The sequence below is a fragment of the Carassius gibelio genome, chromosome B20 (genome assembly GCF_023724105.1).
Source record: "Carassius gibelio isolate Cgi1373 ecotype wild population from Czech Republic chromosome B20, carGib1.2-hapl.c, whole genome shotgun sequence".
Classification (NCBI taxonomy): domain Eukaryota; kingdom Metazoa; phylum Chordata; class Actinopteri; order Cypriniformes; family Cyprinidae; genus Carassius; species Carassius gibelio.
The window spans coordinates 3,578,547-3,601,819 of record NC_068415.1 but is presented as its reverse complement, the minus strand read 5'-3'; the positions used below and the strand labels follow the sequence as shown (position 1 = coordinate 3,601,819).

The window sequence follows — 23,273 nt, the reverse complement described above, 5'->3', positions numbered from 1 at the left end:
GGGAGAGAGTGTGTAAAATTTTAATCTGTAGTTATTTAGGGTATGGAGGCGTAGTGAGTTTGTCTCTGGGGTCACGGGGGCTTATGGAAGAAAGTTGTTGCAGCAAACGGCACGAAAGTAAACGTCTGTGACAGCTTCTTGTAGCAAAACGAGTCTTAAAACTCTCGCTCGCTCGCTCGCTCTTTTTCATTTGGGGCATTCTGGATTAATAGTCCCTGTTTTATCCATCCCATCATGCCTTGCTGTGTGCAACGCGAATCTCTCCTCAGAAATCACAGCATCTCTCAAGAGCTGGTTTAATCATATTACTATGATACTCATTAGAGTACATGAGTATAATAATGTCTCTGGATTTATGCTGTAGAACAAGGCACAGCGGGTTTAAAATAACAGTTTCTTGTTCAGTGTGTTAACACGTATTTCCAAGAAAAGATTTTAAAAAAAAAAACTCAAAAATTGAAATGAATGTACTCATTCTTACGTTGTTACGTTGTCTGACTTGCTTTCTTCTGTGACACACAACAACAGATAAAAAACAAAAAACTGGACCTCTGAATTTCATTGGATGGACACAAACCATATATACATAATCTGAAAAAATTATTAAAAGTAAAAAAAATATATAATTTTATTTACATAGAAATTAAAAACATTTGTAAACTATAAAAAGATAACCAATATTTATACATACATATTAGTGGTGTCAAACGAATGAATTTATCCAAAAGAAAATATTTTGTTTACATAATATATGTGTGTGTATTGGGCTTTTTTATTTACGTAAATATAAATACAAACACATGCATGTATATATTTAAGAAAAATATGTAATGTTTATATTTTAAATATACAGTATTTATCTAAAATATAAGAATATGTAAATACATGTACACATTTTTTAAATATACTGTCTGTGTGTGCTTTTATATATACATAATAAACATACTCAGTACACAAACATATATTATGTAAACAAACATTTTTATTTTTGATGCAGTTAATCTTGATTAATCATATACAATGAAAAACTGTAATAATGTCTGATTAACTTTTTTATTTAGTATTTTATTTAATTGTAATACTTCAGTGATTTGAATGCCTAATTGACTTTTGATGATTTTGGAATTTAAGGAATTTAATGTTTGGAATGAGGGTCATGTGAAGGTCAGACGCTGCATTTCCCCCTCGTGACCTTTGAACTTCAAAGGGCCCCATTAGAAAACAACAATGATCGGAACTATGACAATTCTGTGATATATTTTGCCAGGTAGATGGCAAGTCAAACTGGTTTGTTAGTACTAATGCGTGAGTTAAAGGTGATGAACGAAATGTTTTGATGATACAATACTTTTTCCTACACACACATAGGGACCGAAACACAAACAGATATCAATGATGGATTATTTTACGGGTCGGGGAACAAACCTATCAAACACCGCTGAGGTTTATGGGTAATCACTAATTAAATTCACCCAATTAGCAGCTGTTCAGAGCGGGAAACAGGTGCAAAGCGAGAGGAGAGAGAGAGAGAGAGCAGAAAATATGGAGGAGGGAGAGAGAAAGAGAGTTACAGACTATAAAGGAAGGAGAGGAACAGAATCTGGGAGAATTTCAAATACAAACTCCAGAGGGATGGAAACAATTCAAAGAAACCTGAGATAACAGACATGCAAATTAGGAAATGTGCACATACACACACACACACACACACACACAACAAAGATATACACACATGCTTTTATGGACATTTTTCAGTTTCTAATTAATAATTGTGATTTTAAACTAGAAATAGTGTACATTATACCAGTGTGGGTCCACTGAAAATGGCAAGTTACTGAATAAATGGTCATATATCCACATAATTTAGTCTAACAGTAATCCTTAATATACATATTCACAGCAATCATCAACATGTTGAGTGATAAACAATACCCGTGGTTACCTGCTACTTGAATTCATAAACCCCCTAAAAATCAGCATTCAATGAAGCTGAACAAAAACAATAAAACAATAAAGTTAGTTAAGAGAAAAGACCCTGCAGCATTTGAGACAAACATATATAATTTCCTCTTGTACATTGTAAGTATGATTTTTCAAAGCTGTAAATAAAAAGATAAGTGGACTTTACTTCACCAAAAAATATTAACATTGTTTAAATCAACAATTCACATTTTATTAATTACTTATCGTTTTTTTGTAATTGCTTAATTTATTAGCAATTTCTGAGTGAAAATCATTTCAATACCTTTTTTTTATTTGTTTAATACTGTATTAGTTTATTACATTTAATATTTTTGTCATTATATATATAAATATGTGTGTGTGTGCTAATGCTTTAATAATACTATTCCCAGTAATACTGTGACTCCAACTGAGAAGGCACACAGACAGACAGACAGACAGAGAGACAGACAGACAGTCAAAGGGTAAAGAGGGGTAAAGCAAGAATGTAAAAGAAAGAGAAAAGGCAGAGAAACAGAAAAAGGACAGCGCGGGACAACAGCAGGTATCAGGTGGGGGGAATTATCCTCCATCCTCTAATTGAGGCCCCCTGAGTGTGTCCATCCTAGTGTGTGTGTGTGTGTATGTGTGTGACCCTCTGCTCTTTGCCTGAGGCAGTAGCTGACCCCGCCCACCCTGGCCACACCCCCTCATTAAAACACTAATCCCTCTATATCACCACATGCTCTCCTCACAACACACACACACACACACACACACACACATACTTCAGTGTGTTAACAGCAGCATAAACCTCAATCTATCATATAAAAAATACGCAGCCATTCAAAACTAATTTCAATGATTGTCTGTGTAAAACGCAATACATAAACTCTATGAAACGTAAGTTAAAAAAAAAAAGCTGATAGGCCTACTTTTGTTATTACTGTCCCATACACTAATATATTCCCCCAAAGCATTTTATGCCTGTTGCATTGTATTATTATTCTTATTAAATTCATTTATTTTTTAATCATTATTAATGATTAATAATTACTATTTTAATACCACAACAAGAAAACAAAAGATTTAATAAAACAAAATATACCTTTATTTTTGTGTACATTTTGTTATGAAATATACATTAATACATCCTTTTATCATTAATAATAATCATCATCAGTCTTCATAAGTTTGCATACATTTACAATAAACAAAGACAGTTTTATGCATCTGTTTATTTAACAAAATACATAGAATTAATAATTAAAATTATACATTTAAATGTATGCATTTATCAGAAAATGACTTATTACAGAGGAACATATTTATTTATAGTTTTATTCTTTTGTATTATATTTATAAAAAATAATTTGTAAATTACACATGCAACAGTCAAAAAATGCTTTTAAATGATATAAATATTGAATCATAAATTACATTTTAAATGTTTGTATAAATAATATAATTATTTGCCAATATACAGTTTTTTATTTCCATGTCAATAAAGGTACTTTTGTCAGATCATGTGAGACCTAGGAAAAAACTCAAGATCTAAGATGGCCGAGCAAATCGATTACACACGACAATAACCAGCAGCAGATTGTCTGTGTCTCCTAAATGACTCTCTCTCTCTCTCTGTGTGTGTGTGTGTGTGTGTATACACTCCTGGGCTGGATATCACTATAGTTCTCTTAGTTTTAATATTCTTGCTCGCAGGCATATGCCACAGCCCCTCTCCTCTCATCGCCATATATATTAATAGCTTTATCTCCCCAACCGAAGAGCGCAAATAAAACACAAATGAAAGAATCCTCATGCATATAAAACACATGCACACACACACAGGAGCAAATGCCAGTCAAGGTTATTGGTCTCATTTCCTATTTGCTGCTCCGGATGGAAATTCAAATCTCCGTTTGCAATAACACCTTCAAATTCAATCCAAACTCCTGCAAACTCAATCAGTGTGTGTTCATGTGTGTTTGCTACAGCTGGAATCGGTGAGAATTACACAAGCTGCATCAAACTCCGATGGATTCCCAAGGTTGTGTTTGCAACATTGTTGTGATGGTTGTTTCATTAGTGCTGTTTGCTAGGTTGTGATCAGAAACACAGTTTTTGCTAGGTGGGTGATAAAATGCCTTTAGGTGGAAAAAATTCCTTGAGGGAAAAAGGCTCAAAGTGGGACTATTTTGACTTGGGCCAGTAAACAAAGACATAGCAACACCCTAACAACCACCCATAAGCATCATTGCAGTGAAACATCATTGATGGTTTTTTTGTTTTGTTTTGTTTTGTTTAAATAAAGTTATATAAAGCTCTCTCTTACACACACACACACACACACACGCACACACACACACACACACACACACACACACATAAACCAAAATGCAAGCACACAAAGAAGAAAATAGACTCATGTTTATTTGAGCACGGTGTGTGTGTGTGTGTGTGTTGAGTATTTGGTATCCCACAGTGCATCTGTCTTTGTTCTGTTGCCCTACTGCAGTGCTGTCCAGAACAGCAGCCCAGATAATTGAGAATCTGCAAGACAAACCTTCACAACACCTGATATACAGCTTTCACAGGTCTGCTAAGAAAAAAACAAGAGCTCACACAAGAGCTTTATATCTCGAATATCTCAACTGTTGCTCCTTAACAGCAATATTTCACGGAGAGCAATTTAGAGAGAAACCGAAGATGTCTTGAAGAGCTTCACAAGAGATGTCTCAAACTCTGCTCAGATAACAATGCTTGCAATTTCAATATGAACGCAAAAATTTATCCTCACGTTCTAAAACGATCAAATGAGCTAAATTCATGTCTATACCTCTATAATCTTATTGTGTCATAATTTATCATGTTTATTAAATAATGAGAAACATATGAGACGACTCACTGAGTGTTCATAGTTATCAAAGAGCAACTTCTGAGCATTAAAATTTTGTGGGAAAAGACTGTTGCTAAATGGCATAGGTCTCAATATAACTTTAAATATTTCTCATCAAAATCTACCAAGACCAAATTCAGTACATCAACATGTCATCAAGAAAGCAAGCTGAATTTTCAGCATCTTTCCTCGAGTCTTCAAATGGAAAAATACTAACATTTAAAAATACATTACACAAACATCCAATTTAAATGTCCCATGAAAAATGTATAGAGGATTGTTTTTGTGCTAATGTTTTAAGAACATTGAACAAATGCTCTATTAACATTACTGGAAGAACATTTCTTTATAACTTGGAGAGAACCTTGCCAGAATGTTCTGAACATGTTTCCTGTTGCTGGGTTTTTATTCGGGATTCTTAAATTAAAAGAACCTTGATGAACAGCACTAATTTGAAACAGAAATCTTATTTAAAATTATACACTTTCACACTTTTGATCAATTTAACACCCTTACAGGATAAAAGTATTCATTTCTTAGAAAAAAAAAAAAAAAAAAAACTATTTACAGACCCTAAACCTTTAAATGGTAGTGCATGTCAACATTTGTCTAGTTTGTATTTGTCCTTTTAAGTGAACAATCTATCTGAGACTAAATTTGATACTTAAGAACTCCATGAAATCTCCCAATCTATAAAAATGCAACCGCTGCTCAATTCCTCTGCTCTCCTCTGGCTGGCCGGTTCTCTCTGAAGTGTTAGATGAAGGCATTTGTCTGGAGGGTGGGTGAGGTGTGTGTATGAGTCAGTCACAGAGATCTCTTCTCAGGCATTCTGACAGGTACAGACGCTCCGTCCGGCTTTAAAGGGAATTCCAAACGAGCCTCTGACAGGAGGCCTATTCCGTCTGTGAGCGTGTGTGTGTGTGTGTGTGTGTGTGTGTGTGTGGTTTGCACACTACTGTGAGAGAGGGGGGACCTGGAGGGCAACACAAATACTGACAGCCAGATCAACCAATCAAATCAGACCCCCCGAATCCACCCAGCCAACCCATGAGCACGATGCCTAACAAAGGCCCGCCTCCACTACTGATTTATGCAAATGAGAGCACTGATTAATCCAGTGATGCATTCTGGGTAACTGCAGGATAAATTGGCTGTCCGTCAGCACAAACCAGGGAGGAATGCGCATACACACACACACACACACACACACACAGTCTCTCTGTGACACGGCATCAAGGCCCGGCCGATCAACAAGAAACAATGGAGGAAGCAGTAATTGGAGACCAGCGCTGTGTGTGTGTGTGTGTGTGTGTGTGTGTGTGTGTGTGTGTGTGTGAGACTAACTGTGGAAGCGAGGATGTAACCCAGACCGTGTGTGTGTGTGTCTCTTCAAAGCTCAGGCATGTTGTTGAGCAGCATTAGCTGCCTCTCAGAGCGCTTTTAACACGGAGCGAGGGATGACAGGCCTGCCACAGGAGGAGGGAGAGGAAAACGAGTAAACATGCGTATGCAGCAAAACAACAGTTACCTGAACAGCGAGATCTGAGCGAGCGTGCACACACACACACACAGACACACACATACACAAACACGAGAGTGGCAGAGGAACATGTCGCTTACTGCAAGGTGTGTGTGTGTGTGAGTAGTTTGGTAGCAGTTTTTTTAAAGGCAGACATTTAGCGCATTACTGTTCTAGTGTGTGTGTGTGTGTGTGTGTGTGTGTGTGTGTGTGTGTGTGTTTATCTGGTGTTTTTGATAACTAATCGCACATAGAAGAGAGATAACATCATTTAAACAGGCCAAATCAAAGATTATTTTCATTATAGTTTTAAATTTATAATGATTTAATGATTTAGTTTTTGTCATTTTTATTGTTTTTTTTAAGTCCCTTTATTTTTATTAGAAATTTAGTTTCAGTAATGTTTAGTGCAAAAATTAAATTGAGAAATTTTGCTTTGGCAAATACTTTTTTTATTAGTATTTCTGTCTGTCAAGTATCTGAACAAAATCTAGAATGATGTGGTCTCATGTGCAGTCAGTTTAGATCTTGTTTGCTCAGAATCAAGAGTAGGCCTATATGAATGTTACACATCACGTCCCAAATGATGATGTGCATGCTGGATGTGGTTCGGGTTTGTAAACATCTGATTTTCATGTGGTTTACTGCTGTTCAAGCCACAACCAGCTAAAGAGATTTTAATCAGATATGTCAGGAAAAAGAATCTGCCAGTCTGAACAAGGGCCCTCCGACGAAACTTTCAAAGAGTTGATGTCGTGAACCCCCCAAACTTTGGCAAATCCAGCAAGTAGGTCTTCCTCAGAAGGCTCGTTTTAGCAACCTGGGAACCTGCACAGACAACTTTTCCAGAAGGACTGATGTAAACCAGCACACCCTGACTCGTGCAAATCAGCCAATCAGCTTAAAGCGTGTGATTGCGAAAAGCAGGTTCTTATTTTTCATGCAATGCACATCAGACGACACATAGGCAACTCTGTACCATGTGACACAGCAGGTGGATCAAATATATGCCATCACTGTCCTCCCTTCCAGCTCTACAGAGACAGAAGAACACACACACACACACACACACACACAATCCTGTGAAGCCGCTGGCAGTGTGCTTGGGTTGGATTAACCACAGGATTTGTTCCCTGTAGCTGAAGTCAAACAGAGGAAACTCTCCTACATCACGCTTTTAATTAGAATCATCATCTTACACAGCTCAGAGACAAACCGGCTCACACACTAATGTCCCACACACAGACACAGAGCATTAATTCATATCACACTAAACAGTTAAACGTTAATTTTGACATTTTAGACCCAATGCACTCTTAAATACCGGGGTTTTCCATAGAAGAACCATTTTCCTATAGAACCCTTCAGTGAACCGTTCTTAAAAACAATCATTTTGTTCTTAGTGTGAAGATCATTTCAAAATTTTAAGAACCTTTTTATCATTTCGATGCAATAGAAGAACCATTTTGGGTTCCTCAGAACCTTTCAGTGAACAGCTCTTAAAAGAACATAGTGTGAAGAATCTTGTATTACGGTGAAGGACCTTCAAGAGTGAAGTGATGCAGCTTAACACTATTCAGAATAGTGATACTTTACTTTAGATCCAAGAATCCTTTCCATTCCCCAAAAGGTTCTTTAAGTGGAAATGTCAGGGTTCTCAAATGACAGGTCTTGTCTGTCCTATGTTTTTTTTGTGTGTGTGTGTGTGTTGTGTCTGAGCCCAGTCTTTGTTGCTGTCTGCCCTGTGCTCCTTTTTTTCTGCCCCCTTGTTAGCAATTACCACTCTCCCTTGTTTAGTCCTTGTTTATCTGTGTTCTCACCTGTTCCTCATGTTCTCCGCTCCTTTATTTTGTTCTCCCTGTCCTGTCCTGCTACTGGTATTCTCCCTGAATCTGCTACAAATCTAGACCATTGCAGTATGTGAGAGACCTCTCTCACAGAACCCCTGACAGGAAAAAGGTACTTTAGATTAAAACAAACTTCATACCAAGAATAGATATATAAAAAAAGAACGGTTTTATGAAAAGTTCTTTAGGAACCCAAAATGCTTTTACCTTTGAATCATGGAAAGATTTCATGCATGTTAAACCATCAATGCTAATAAAGAATCTCTATCTTTAAGTGAGGTTGTCACCTTTATTTATATCGTGCTTTGAACAAAAGCGATTTGTTTCAATGCAGATTCACAGTTATTACATCGTTCATGAAAAATTAATCAAATATCAGGTACAGACAAATTTTGCTATAAAGCAACTTTACAGAATACAATAATGTTTCAACTTAAATTCAGTTCAAGATTTATGCGATAGTGCAGTCAAATTCAATATCACTGAGTATCAAGCGGCCAGAAATCTAGTTTGTTCCACCAAAGTTTACTGTGTAAAGTTAATCAATCATAAAACCGGTTCAATTCAATAATAAGCTGAAAATAGTAGTTTAAAGCAGCTCCACAGAAGACAATAGACAATATAGTTAGTTTCAGTACAGTCAAATCGTAAATATTACTGAATATAAAGTGTCTTTAAAGAGTGCATGGCCAGATATTTGGTTTGTATTTTTTCTGCCAAAGAAAGCCATTCCAAAAAAAAAAAAAAAGCGAAAATTCTAAAGTTTGAAATATCCATCCTCTTGGAACACCGCTCATCCAAACAGATGAACAGAGCGGAACTAACTAGCGAAAACAAAACCTCACTTATTTATGCCGCTCAACTTTCCCTAACAATATTTTTTTGCTAAAAAGACAAAACGTGGCCATTGTCTCTGTCATATGACCTGTTTGCTGGGTTCCCGTGTCTTTCAGATGGGAGTGCGCCTGCCATTCCAAACTCTCCTCTGGAACAACACATTCTGTTTGAAGTGCTGATCCCTGCTTCACCTGTGAGATCAATACACTCCCGTTCAAAGCCAGATCGGCTTCATACAGCACCAGATCTTTATTAATTTATAGAAACTTCTTGAAACTTTCTCTAAAGGGAAGCTGGGAAGAAAAAACACAGAGAAGGAAGAGAACGAGAGGGAGAGAAAAAAAGAAGAAACCAGCATGGAGAGGGTGATTAACTCCGAGATGCCTTTGACGGACAGCGAGGTCACATGATCAGCCTGCTGCAGCCCTAAATGAGAACGTGTGGATATTTAAATGAGCCAGCATGTAAACGAGGAGACGTGTGACTGAATCGCATTCGTGCCGGAATTTGAATTTTTGGATCAGAAAAAGCCAGTGTCAGAAATTAATTGAATTATTTTTGCAATATGGGTGCAACAGTTGCCTCCTACACTATTAAAAATTAAAACATTTTTTATTGACATTGATGGTTCCATGAAGAACCTTTTAAAATCTATGAAATCTTTCCATCCCACAAAAAGTCCTTCTTTACATTTTTTATGTTCTTTGAGGAACCAAAAAATGGTTCTATGAAATCACTGGCATTTTACTTTTGCATAAAGATTATTTTCTGCAGATTTAGATGGGCCAATTTCTTCATGTAAACAAGGACTGTAATTTCTTTTTTTACATAGACACATGATGTAATTTCAGCATTTGCAGATGATAATCTACAATTCAGAGTTTTTGCCATCATAATGTGAATCTGTCTATGTTTTTCTCCACCAGCCAGGAGAAAATTCCCATCTGAATTATCTATTGGTTGGTAATTGAATTTCTGCCCGAATCGCCATCTTTGTGTTAACTTGGAGGAAATGGCCCAAAAGTCATTTTAAAAATCTTTATTTGAACACTACTAAACGCCATAGGGCTGCTCTCTGACATTTTTGCAGGTAATGAGCATTTGGGAATTTCAATACTGGCCTAAATTCCTAAATTATCATTCTCATATGGAATAACTGCTGAAACCATTATTGCTGACCATGATAACCAAGAAATACAGATGACAAGCAGATTTTTACAGACATGCTAACAAACAAGCACAATATGAATAGTGCTTGCAAGAGCATATTGCAATACAATCATATTGAATCCTATAACATTATGAAGAATTACAAATGTTAAAAAATGTTTCTTTATTCTGAAGGATCGTGACACTGAAGAATGGTGTAATGATGCTGAATATTCTGCTGCGCATTACAGGAATAAATTACATTTTAAAACATATTCAAATAGAAAAGAGTTCATTTAAATTCTAATAATATTTGACAATATTACGTTTTTTTTTACTAATTTTCATTGTAAAAAATGCAGACTTGTTGAGCATAATTTTACAGTTTTTTATAATTTACTCACTTCACATGCCTTTGTTTTTTCTGTGAAACAAACAAGAAAATCTATTTAAATGTTCTTCAGAATATCTTTTGTCGTCTTGTGCAGGAGAGAGCAAGTCATACACAGTGTCGGAAAGACATGAGGCTTTTTTGGGTGAAATTGGGAAATTGGGACCCTAATTTTCAGAGCTGCGGTTTTTAAGCCCAATTTGGAAGTACTTTAAGGCTTCTGTGAATGTTTGAGTGTGTGCGAGAGAGAGAAAAGTGTAATTGAGAGAGAGAGAGAGAGAGAAAGCCGTGTGCGCAGTGCTGGAGATCTTCATTTCTTTGTTGTCAGATTTGATGATTTTAGAGAAATTACCATCCCTGCATTCAAAGGAAATCTACCTCACACTTCCATGGCCTGCGGCACGGAGGGAAATAGAAGGTTTGTATTTATTTTTAATTATATCAGTTTATCAGGAGGCGTAACATCAGAGCCACATCTGATTTTATCTCTTCTCTTTCACACCTGAGGGAATATTAATACAAACAGCCATTCCAGCTCTGATCGTTGCCTCACACACTCACACACACACACACACACACACCAGCACTTTTATGATATCATTTCATCATCCCTGTCGTTCTCGCAAATAAAAACAAACCGCAAGATCTGTGTTTATATTCGGAGCTTATAAAACACACTGATGTAAACAAAACAGCACACAGCGCGAACACACACCTCAAGACAGAATGTGTGTGTGCAAAGGAAAGAAAAATCACTGATGAGATCTCTTTAGTATCTCACTTGTTGTTGCTCCGCAACAGAAATGAGTTTTATAGAGGGCAAACTTATACTTGAAATTAAAACACCTGCTTCTCAGAAATTTCTCCTGAGAAAATCACCTCATCTCACATGCATCAAGTGTTGCTCCTTGACAGTAATGAGATTTCATGGAGAGCAAATGAAGACTCGCAATCTCCAACTTCTCAGACGTTTCTCCTAAAACCACAGTAATCTCACGTGCATCTCCTCCAGAGTTTCATTATGAACTCAAACATTTCTGGTCAAGGTAAATCACAAGATTGTCCATGTTATATATGTCTGTTAGGAGATGCTTCTGAGACAAAGTTCAAAGTTGAGACCTTAAAGTCTCCTGAGTTATAAAAGAGCAACCTCTGAGCAATAACACTTTCCTGTGGGTGCTTTTCAAGGTTTGTACTGCTACATTCAGTATTCTGGATGGCCACAACACCCACAATCCCTTGCTGCAGAGGATCCCTGTGAAGACGATTTTCCCAAATGAGATGAAGGTGACCTCTGTGTCAAACGCTCGCTCTTTCTCTCTCTGTCTCCAGCTTCAGTGTATAAAATAATGTATGCACACAGACACAGTGTCTTTATGTCTGTTACAACAGTGCATTCACATGCTAGCAGTGTCTCTCTCTCTCATCTCTTTCATCTCTGTGGCCATGTATCGCTTTTCCACAAACTAGAACATAACTGACTGTTTCTCCATAAACTGCCCACAAACAAATATGGCACACTGTGCCCTGTTGAAAAAAAACAGCATATGCTGGTTAGGTTTTGAAGCATGGCAGCTGGTTTGGAGTTGGTTTAAGCTTGTCTTTAGTTGGTCAAGAGCTGGTTTAAGCTGGTAATAGGCTAGTCCTGAGAATGAGTTAGATGGATAGATAGATAGATAGATAGATAGATAGATAGATAGATAGATAGATAGATAGATAGATAGATAGATAGATAGATAGATAGATAGATAGATAGATAGATATGTTAGTTTGTTAGGTTTGTGTCTGCTGAAGTTGTTTTTGGCCTCACAACATGATCCTGTAGCAGAAGTTTTTCTCGACACATCAAGGAAAACCCATCGATTTGATTTCTGGGTAAAATTCACCTTTAAAGCCCCAGCGTCTGTCTGTCTTACCGTCCGTCTGTCTGTCTGTCTGATGAAGGCCCTCTTGGCTCACTCCAGTGCTCCCAGAATGCCGAGCGCAGTGACACGGCTTTGCTATTCCACACGTCGCCGACACTTCTTGGCTTTTTCTTGGTTTTCCCCGCGGCGCTTTTCTGGGGGGCGGTGGAACGGGGCAAAGAGCGTGAACCGGCGTGTGTTTGTGTCTGTGGGGAGAGCGGGTGACATTTAGAAGCTGCTTGGGGTTTCGTCCCGTTAATATCCAAACTAATTAGCCTCAAAACGCAGCGGCGTGGAAACCGCTACCCAGCCTAGCAGCTAAAGCACTCTCGTACAGACTAGCTCCACAAGAACCACAGTCCACAGAATCTGTGTGTGCGCGCGCGCTTCGATTACAAATGTCAGAGAGAGATGGTAATTATAACTTCTCAGCTGGTATATCAGTCAAGCCGCTGACACCCTCTCTCTGGCCTGTCTGCTGTGCGGTGAGGGACGATTGTCATGATGTTTTGACAGGCTGGTCAGAGCTGCAGTCCCTGCGGTTTCACAATTATGCAGCAGATCTCAGCTCACACCCCAGCGCCAGCAGACACAGGCCGAGAGTCTCAACACAGCTCACACTCCTTCTCCACCCGTGGCCTCTGCTCTACTTGATCAGATTTCCAGTTTTCTCATCTGTCTTTTATTGTTTCTTTCACACTGTTCTGTTTCACACAATCTCTTTCATATTTATCACCCACTCGCTTTTTCATAACTCTCTCTGAGCCTCTTTAGATGTGCATTTTTACAATTTAAGGTGAAATAAGTTTACCTATCTATTTATCTATCTATCTATCTATCTATTGCTCAGAATTCTCTTTAAAATAAACTAATAATTTTAATTAAAAAAATATTTTCATATAAATAATCTCTTATATATTAAATGAATTAGATGAATACTCTCTCTCTCAGAAAAAAATTTGAACACAAAATTAAAAATGATTTCCTTTGCAACTAAACGGAAATAAGTTGAAGTACTAAAATAAACTGAAAGAAATTATTTTAGAAACTGATATATATATGTGTCAAAATAAATATTAAACAAAAACATTAAATATTAAATCATTATATAAAATCTTACATAATGTATACAAAATATAAAATAGTAAATAATTAGACATAAAATAATAAATAATTATATTTGAAAAGAATGACACAAATTAGAAACTAAATGACTAAACTACTTAAACTAAAATTAGAATGAAATTAAAATATAAAATAGTATTAAAAGTCACACTAAAATGTCTACAAAATATTATTAGTTTTTTCAGTCTTAAATCAGTATATGACAAGCAGAAGAAACTTTTAAGTGTTATGACAGACTACTGTATATAAATATAATAATATTAAAACCAGAAGAAATGACAGGTTAATGGGAATATTATTAAAGCCCTGGAAGCACTAAGCTTAAAATATGATTGGTTAGAAATCAGCAAACTCTGGGAAATTGAGGGGAACTGAATTCATGCACTAAAACGATTGTGAGAGGAGCTGTAAAAACAGCTCAAAAAATGTTAACTAGTACTAAAAAAAACCTCCTGCAAAACACCTCCTGCAGAGTTTGAGTGTTGATGACACTTGCTTTGATATTTTGTTATTTAATGTAATGATATCTGAACATTTTAACTGTAAAATCACAGCTGTGTTCTTGAGTAAAAACATCTACACTTCTGAAGTTGAACAACAGCCAGTGAAGCCGCTTCTGCTGAGACGTTCCTCTATGTGCTGTATTAAGCATAGATGGTTATGAAGGCAGATGCCCTACGAACAGAAGTGTGTGTGTGTGTGTGTGTGTGTTTTAGAGGGTGGGGGAAGAAAGCGAGAGACAGTGAAAGAGAGAGCAGGGTAGAACCTTGCCTCAAGCAAAAGCCACTGAACAGTTAAGAACTTCCTGTTTCACTTCAGGCTACGAAGAAAACGCTAACCACACATGATGGAATGATGGCCTTTCATCCGTCCGAAGAAAAGAGGGAGAGAAAGAGATGGAGCCGGCAGAAGAGAGATGTTCTAAGACAGATCTTATTTTCTTGCTGTCTGTGTCAATTAGTCCGGCGTCTTTGTGTGAAGCGCAGGTAACTGTTTAAACGCCTCAGCGCAGAGTTTGGACTCGATCTGTCCGGCTCGCTTTGGGTGGTTTGAGAGAGACGGAGGAGAACAAAAGTCATGTCGACCTGCGCAGCGCCGCAGCTGATCACAGACGTTCTGCATGTGGTCGGGATTTGGTTTGATTGATTACTGGATGACGATCATTTTGCAAATACTAAAGACTCTGGTTGTATCAGTCTATTGTGAATAAATGTAGCCACTAGCAAAGGCCTCGATTCACTGAGCACTGGGACACTGATGATTCTGTTACGGTTGCACAACACAGATCATACATCTTAACTGGTAAGCTGTTAAAAGCACAATATGCACTTATATAAATACACACTACCTTTCTAAAGTTTGGGGTCTGTATGAGTTATTATTTTTATATGTTTTGAAAGAAGTCTCTGATGCTCATCAAGGTTACAATTATTTGTGCAAATATACAGTACAGTTACAAAACAGTAATATTGTTAAATATTATATTTGAAAACAATGCTGTATATACTGATTAGATCATTTATTCTTCTGATGCACAGCTGTATTTTCAGCATCATTCCTCCAGAAATTATTCTGATATGCTGATTTGCCGCTCAATAAATATTTCATTCATTATTATCAGTCAGTATTTCTTTGAAATAGAAACAGTATAAATTTCTTTACTCCCACTTTAGATCAGTTGAATGCATCTTTCCTGAAGAAAATTTAGTGTATATACTTTAACATACATAAATACACCTCTAAAAACTCTTACTAAAACTAAAACGCGTGCAGTTATAAAAAATGTGCAGATGTGTTTTATTTTTAATTTTTTCCTTTTTTACAAAAAAAATAATAATAATTTCTTAAAGCAACAATTCATCCAAAACGAAAATTTATTTTTATTTTTCATTTGATTGATTTTATATTTCTCCTGCCAAACACAAAAATGATTTTTTTTTTACTGCTTTCTGTAGTTGAAATGAAGGGGGACTGAAGTTTTCATGCATCAAAAGGGACTCAAAAGCACCATAAACAAAAAGTCAATGTAGTTCCAAATAACTTATTAGATTATCAGAAAACTGTCTGAAATGAATGTTATTAACTGATAATCTTTCTCTCCAGTGAGCCAGAACTGAATCAGTTCAATTCGTGAACAAATCATTTAGACTCCTTTTTTGAATTGGACCAACTGATTAACAGAAAATATTTGACTCAAAAAAGATTCATCCATGATCTAGTACAGATATTAAGTTTTATAGCCAAAAAATTTTGGTCTGTTCCTCCCTTCAAAGATTCCTGCATGACTGGGAATATGGTACATGAGTCATATAAACCATTTATGATTATTTCATGCTGCTTTTGCATCTTTTTGATGTTTGAAAGCTTTAATACACATTCATTGTAAATGCATGAAAAACAGCCTTCTTGTTCCCCTTTAGTATTTTGCAAAAGAAATAAATATAACAGAAATCACTTAGAGTGACATGCGAGTGAGTATATTATGACTAAATGTTCATTTGGGGTGAACTGTTGCTTTAATTTAGCATTAAACAGTTGTGAAGGTTATGATGCGCTGCTGCTTTAAGCAGTCGTGTAATACGTGTTTGTCTGTATGGCCTCTAATAAAGCAGCAGCTGATATCTGAGTCCAGACCCTACGATAGCTGTTCACTCGCATTTCAGAAGCTTAATGTTGAGCCATTAGTGCAGCGCTTTGATGTGTCAAACCGGTTAACAGGTACATTTTCTGCTTCATGAAATGGTCTTTTAAAACACACACACACACACACACACACAGTGGTTAAAGGCGGATGCTTAGAAGTGCAAATTGGCCGCGTCTGTGTCTCTGATCAGCAGATTGCACGAGTGTGTGTGTTTGCCGTGTATTTCCCAGTGATGCTGTGACAGGGTTTTTACACGACGCCTCCAACCCGGCTCAGGGACGAGTTTCAGGCACTACATGCAACCTCTGCCACACTCGATTTCGTTTAAAGGTGCTGTTTGTCATTTTTTGACTGTATTAAGCATAAAAACACCATGTTTGCAGACTAGGATACATGTTAAGTTCACATTGTTTCCCAAAAAAACAATCCGACAGCCTGTTTTTCTACTATACATGTTATGTGTCTGAATGTCTGTTTTTGTTTTGGTATGTGTGACTCCGCCCACTGCCAGTTTACCCCATAGTATTTCAACAACCCGTGTTGCCAGTTGGTGGAAAACACACTGTATTGCAGCAATGGAAGCCAGCTAACAAACGGGGTCAAAGGTCACAGATTCTACCCAACCTGAAAAGCCTCAGCATCCATCTAAAAAGCTCTATGACCAGAGGAATATTAGAACGGGGATAAATCACTTCATCAGCTTACATGTGTGATTTGTCGCTTTGCATTATCAAATGCGCTCGTTTTACCTCAATCTGGCGACCCATGTTCTGCATGTTTTATAGTACTGAAGATCCTTCATTCAATGTAATGTAAGTCATTGGTATATTTTCACTTGCTTTATCGTCCACCAGATGAAAAAATAGCAGAATAAAAAAAAATAATAATATCGCATTCAAAACACGCTGCACGATTTTGAGGCATCAGTCAAGTCTGTAGGACAAATGAAGTTTAAAGTCAACATGAATCATTAACACTGGCTTCATTTAATTCCTGCACACACGTTCCAGGTCTTATCGGAAATTATTCATCATTGCAGCTTATTTCAAAGAAAAAGGTATTTGTAACGTTAAATCACAATATAATAACTTGCTCTTCTTCTGAATTAGGTCTTTAATTGTTTCACTCACAATAAAGGAATGAGTCCTAAATGACGAATCATGTGGTACTCATGAACAAGTCTAAAGTCCTATAAGGTCCCACTGCTATAGTTCTTAGATACATTGTATCAGTGGGCGTGTCTAAATGAGGCTCCTCCCTCTCAGAGTACAGTGTGCTGGTGGGTGTGTCTAAGTGAGGCTTAGCTCAGCTTTACAGTGTGCTAGATCAGGCTCTGGCTCCTCCCTCTCCCCGGCAGCAGTGTCAGGTTTCATTATGTGTTTTTTTTGGTGCGGTGGCGAATCCTCCCACTCGACACACACAATCGCCCACAGTCAGGCTGAGCGTGTTGTATGTGTGTGTGATGTCAGTGCCACAGGCGACTACTGCTCATGGGCCAATCTACCCAACCTGTCAGTCCACATCTGTCTCCCACACACACGCACACAGCGATTCTGCCTGAAGCGTCTGGGCGGACACATGGAAAGTGGATTTTTGTACAACACTTAGCAATATTAGCAGACTCAAGACTGGTCATGTGTTTGTGTGTCTTTGTGTTTTGGGTTGCATCTGAATTGTGATGAATTGGCAATATGAGCTAAAAGTATTTCACTTACCTGCTTCCCTTGAAGCTGAAATGTGCCATTTTTTGCTTAAATACTCTGTTGTGTTTCAGGTTAATATGCAGAATATGCCAGTGGTGTGAGATTATCTATTTTATCGGCCAGTAAATTGTTTGAAAACAATACCATTATTTTTACAATTCAGTCTAAATGACATACTTTGGCTTTAAATACATTTACATTGTTTACTAAAAACATTAGAGACCTACTAAAATTGACAAAATGAACTCTCTCTGTATAGATCAATATATTTGACTAAATCCAAGGTTTTTGGGATCAGGGTAGTCAAGTATCTCCTCATGTTTAAACATTGATGTGAACAATGCATCATTGTCGTTAAAGCATTAAAAATAGGCATTACAAAAATATTTAAAAATCAAAATATATATAAAAATATATGAATGTAAATTATTAAAAACATACTCCTTTTATACCATAAACTGATTAAAACAGATTTAGGATGTGTGTGTATATATATATATATATATATATATATATATATATATATATATATATATATATAATTTTTGAATATTTTAAAATAAAACAAACTAATAAATACATTTAAAATACTTTTAGAAGTGTTATTCTTAAAAAAAATGTTTATATTCAAATATTAATTCAAATATTATATATATTTTAAAAAAATACCAAGAAACCAAGAGCTGAATGAAATTCAAATGAAAAAGTATTAAATATATTTCTAAGTATTATGTCTAAATATTATCTATAAAATATTATTTAAAATAGTATATTATTTAAAATATAGATATATAAAAAATGTAACAATACATACATTTAAAATAAAGTTAAGACTTTTTTTTCTTCCGGCCAAGAAACTAAGGATTAAATAACACCAAAATAAAAAAAGGATTTTAAACAATGTAAAATAAGGATACATATTTTTAAAATATGAAAAATAAAAAATTAACTAATACATACATTTAAAAATAATTTAAAGTGTTTCACTTTAAAAAGTGTTATTTTTTTTCCTGGCTATAAATTAAGGATTGAAAACTGGAACTCTCATTACCAGAAGGTAAGGACACACACATGCCCACACACACACACACACACACACACACACACACACACACAGTGCATTAATTTAAGCCAAGAGTCTACCTGAGTTTAACTACTCACCACCAGTCATTCCCAAAACTACAGCTCGACCTCATTGCCCCAGGATATATATCCCACACACATACACACTCAGGAGAGCAGCTCCTCTCACACTCCCATTAATTAACCACATTAACATACGAGCACAATGACCCAGTCAAATGACCCGGGGCGAGAGCCGTTCAACTTCATTAAATGTGAAGCCGTCACCCTCCACAGTCTCTCCGCGGCGCTATCATCTCATTCTCACCGCCACATAACTTCACACGTCACTCAGTGTGAGACACAAACAGGCCAGCTAATTAGAAGAGGTTTAATAATGACCCGCAATAAACCAAAGACTCTTCATAAGTTTCTAAAGAGCTGACATTGGTTTATTGTTCGTTTTTTGGTTGTTTTCAGTTCTACGCCTCCCTGACCTTCATATCACATGCCTGAAGGCGATTCAGAGCACTTTAAACTCATTTCAAAGCAAGAAAGAAAACAACTAAATTTGTAGTTGAACTCTGATAGTTTTCGTGCACTGTCAGATAGACGCTCGTCCAACATCTTCCTCACATCTGAACATTTACACATAACTCAAACTCCAGCATGACGTGTCATTATTAGTACTGCAATTCTGTATGAAAACTACAAACATGATGCAGTGTCAACATTAATAAGTGGCACTGCAATATAGCCCAAAAAATACATGCTAAACAAAGAAAGTAACTAGTCCAAATGATGTTAGCTTGTGTCAACTGTGTGCAATGTCATAATTCAGAGCAGATGAGTAAAATAAAATGGAATTGTCATTAATGTAATGGGAAAAAACCCATTAATATAACCAAACAGGATATTTTTTAACGCTGTATTACAAAAAAGAAAATGAGAGCTTTTCATTACAATAATACAAATTTAATGTATTTAATTGTCATGAAAATAATATCAGTGCAAAAAAACTGAATAGTCCTGCAAATAGGCCTCATTTCCTTTACACAAAATTTCATTTCTCATTGCTTCATTCGATTTTTTGGATGAACTGTGACCCAGAGATTTATAAGATTCACCTAAAAGTATACAGAATACTTTAAGAATATGCAGAAGTTTGGGCATCATAAGATTTTTAACGTGTTTGAAAGAAGTCTTTTCTGCTCACCAAGGCTGCATTTATTCGGTCACAAATGCTGTAAAATTGTGAAATATTATTGTAATTTAACACAAATGTTTTCTTTTGTAATATATTTTAAAATGCAATTAATTTCTGTCATCAAAGCTGAATTTTCTGCATCATTACTCCAGTCTTTACATGATCCTTCAGAAATTATTCTAATGTGCTGATTTGATGCTCATAAAACATGTAGTATTATCAATGTTGAATACAGCTGTGTCGCTTTTATTTTTTCAGGATTTTCTGTTTATTTATTAAGATTTGGTGATATTTATGGCTAAAAGTGAGATGAAATTCTAGTAGTTTGTAATGTAAATCAATGAGATCATTATAAGGGTATAGCAGATACTTACATAAAATCATGTAAATATGAGTTGCCAATCTGTATCTCACAATAATATGTCTTAAAAAGATGATATTTAGATTTATGAAAAACAAATAAACGTGCCTCAAAAGCCTGATGATCATATTTGATGTTTAAATTTAAACAAGTTGCTTCAGTCCATTAAGTGTTCAATTGAAATATTACTAATATAAAAGCTATTCCTATGTTTACTTTATAAATATTTCACATGAAGACACGTGAACCACAATCTAAAAGGCATGAATTATTAGGAACGTTTACTTGCTAAAAAATGTAAACTGTCAATCAGATGACAAAAGGCATGTAATAGATTGCGTACAACAGGTTTTTCAGCAAAGATTTGATCATGTTGATCATTTAGAGGCTTTTGTGATGTGTGCATCAAATATAAGCTTTATAGGGTTAATATTTTTGTGGAACCCGTAATGCATTCTAGATTACAAATGCCTTTACTGTCACTTTTGATCAATTTAAGAAATGCATTATTTGATTTCTAGCACTCTGTCAATTAAAAACAGTGTGTGTATGTGTATTAGTAAGGCAGTTTGATGCATCTGTTAGTGGTCACTGCAGCGGCCGTTAACCCTAACCATACGATTACCGCACAGTCATGACACACACTCACACTCACACATACACACACTGAGTTTTGGAGTGGTCTGCTGTGGTCACTGCTCGTTTCCTGCCCCCCAGCTCTGTTCCCAGGGTTCCTTGGGGCAACCTGTCTGCCAAATTACCTGCTGAGCCATAATGAGCTGCCAAGAGCCAAACACACACACACAAGCACACATTATTTTCTCAATCCTCACATAAATGCAAACACTAATTCAGTGTTCCTCACACACAGCAGAAAGCGCACTTCTCTTATTCTCCAGTGGTCTGGTTTAATGAAGCCGAGTTGAATTAATGAAGGCGAGCTGAGTTCTGCAGACGGATATAGAATGAATGTATAGAGCTGAGGAGATGTATAGAGACTGACACAGAGACAGGATGATGCTGGCAGAGAGACGGGAGTCGTGTATAAACAGAGCCGCTCTGAAACGAAGCAGTGCCTCGATCAGCTCAAAATCTGACGTTATTGACAACTGGAGACCTGCGCGCACACACACACACACACACTCATACATACATGTATCTAGACCCGTGAATCTCATGAAACCATATCCAGGTCACATTTCAACTCAACCTTAAAACAAAATGGTAAGAAATGGCATTTTTCATGCTTTTAGGACCATTTAAATGAGTGACACTATTTTTCATGACAATCAAGTGCATTTCGACCCCCATTCTCTCTTCGGTAAGGCATCTGGATATTTTACTTTTGACTTTCTGGTCACATTTTTCACAGAGATTTCATTAGATTCTGTAACACAATTTTGGCATACAGCCATTACAACAAACACTACCCTGATGTGTACACACTTGTTAATCACATTTTTGCCTCTGAAGTACAGTAATGAGATTTAATTTTGCACTAAAATGTAAAAAAAAAATTATGTATATATAATATATTAATAATTATATAATAATTTTATATAAGTGCTATTCTCTCCGAGTTTCTCGCACTCTCTCTCTTTATACACACTCTCAGAAATAAAGGTACAAAACTGTCACTGGGGTGGTACCTTTTCAAAATGTACACTCTTGTACCTATTAGGTTCTTATATGTACACTTTAAGTACTTATATGTACCTTTAAGGTACCAGAATGGATCTTTTGGGTACAAACATGTACCTTTTGAAAAGGTACCGCCTAGATTTTACCGACAGATTTTGTACCTTTATTTCTGAGAGTGCATATATAAAACAGTATAACTCTCATGAAAATACTTACCTGAGTTGCAGTCCATAAACTCAGGTAAGTATATGGACTTGTACTAATAATACTACTGTAATAAAGGTTGCTCCGATAACTGAACAATCACACATGTGCAGACTGATGTGCTTCAACACAAACGGAGTGCAAGCAATAAGCAACGAACAATATGTGCAGAACAACTAATAATATAAATATATATTATATATATATTTATGTGTGTGTGTGTGTGTGTGTTTAACTCTTATGTACAAATTGACCTGAATTGTCCTTAAAATAATCACATTATTTATAATTTCTTTGGATTTTGGGGGGAAACATGAGCTGGACATGAACTTGACACGACAGCTTTCATATTCACCAATACATCAAACACACACATACAGACTTCGACACATTTACGTAATGATTCACAACTACTTATACAAATATCATTTGCTATGTGAAATGTCCCAAACACTCGTCATGACACACTAAAAACACTGACCTCGGTCAAAGGATTATGGGTATGCTCTGACAGACAGCAAGCCTTTTAGCATCCAGATCCCCCCCCTGCCCTGCACACACACACACACTGCTACAGTGCCTGGGGGGGTTTCCACGATGACGGACCATGTCAGTGTCAGCCGCTCAAATCTGCCAGTCTGCGCCGAGGCCCTGTCATCTGATTGGCCGCTGCATGCTGCTATGGAAACTCAGGCGGAAGGAAGCATGGAAAGGGGGTGTCGACGCCGAGCGGAGTGTGTGTGTAAATGTGTGTGTGCTGGTCTTTCCTGGACGTCCCTGCCCTCGTGGGAGCCCTGATGCAGATGTTTCTAAAAACCTGAAAACTGGTGAAGTTTGAA

The 23,273-nt window shown here is 36.6% G+C and overlaps 1 protein-coding gene across 1 annotated transcript in view; it reads right to left on the bottom strand.

Annotated features, from left to right (window-relative positions):
- LOC127983639 (transcription factor AP-2-delta) overlaps nucleotides 1–12,787 on the bottom strand; it is a 45,178-nt gene extending 32,391 nt beyond the window's left edge. Inside the window, exon 1 of the mRNA XM_052585837.1 lies at nucleotides 12,500–12,787. The gene's annotated coding sequence lies outside the window, so the exon portion shown is untranslated. The remainder of the gene's footprint in view (nucleotides 1–12,499) is intronic.
- Nucleotides 12,788–23,273: the final 10,486 nt, after the last annotated feature.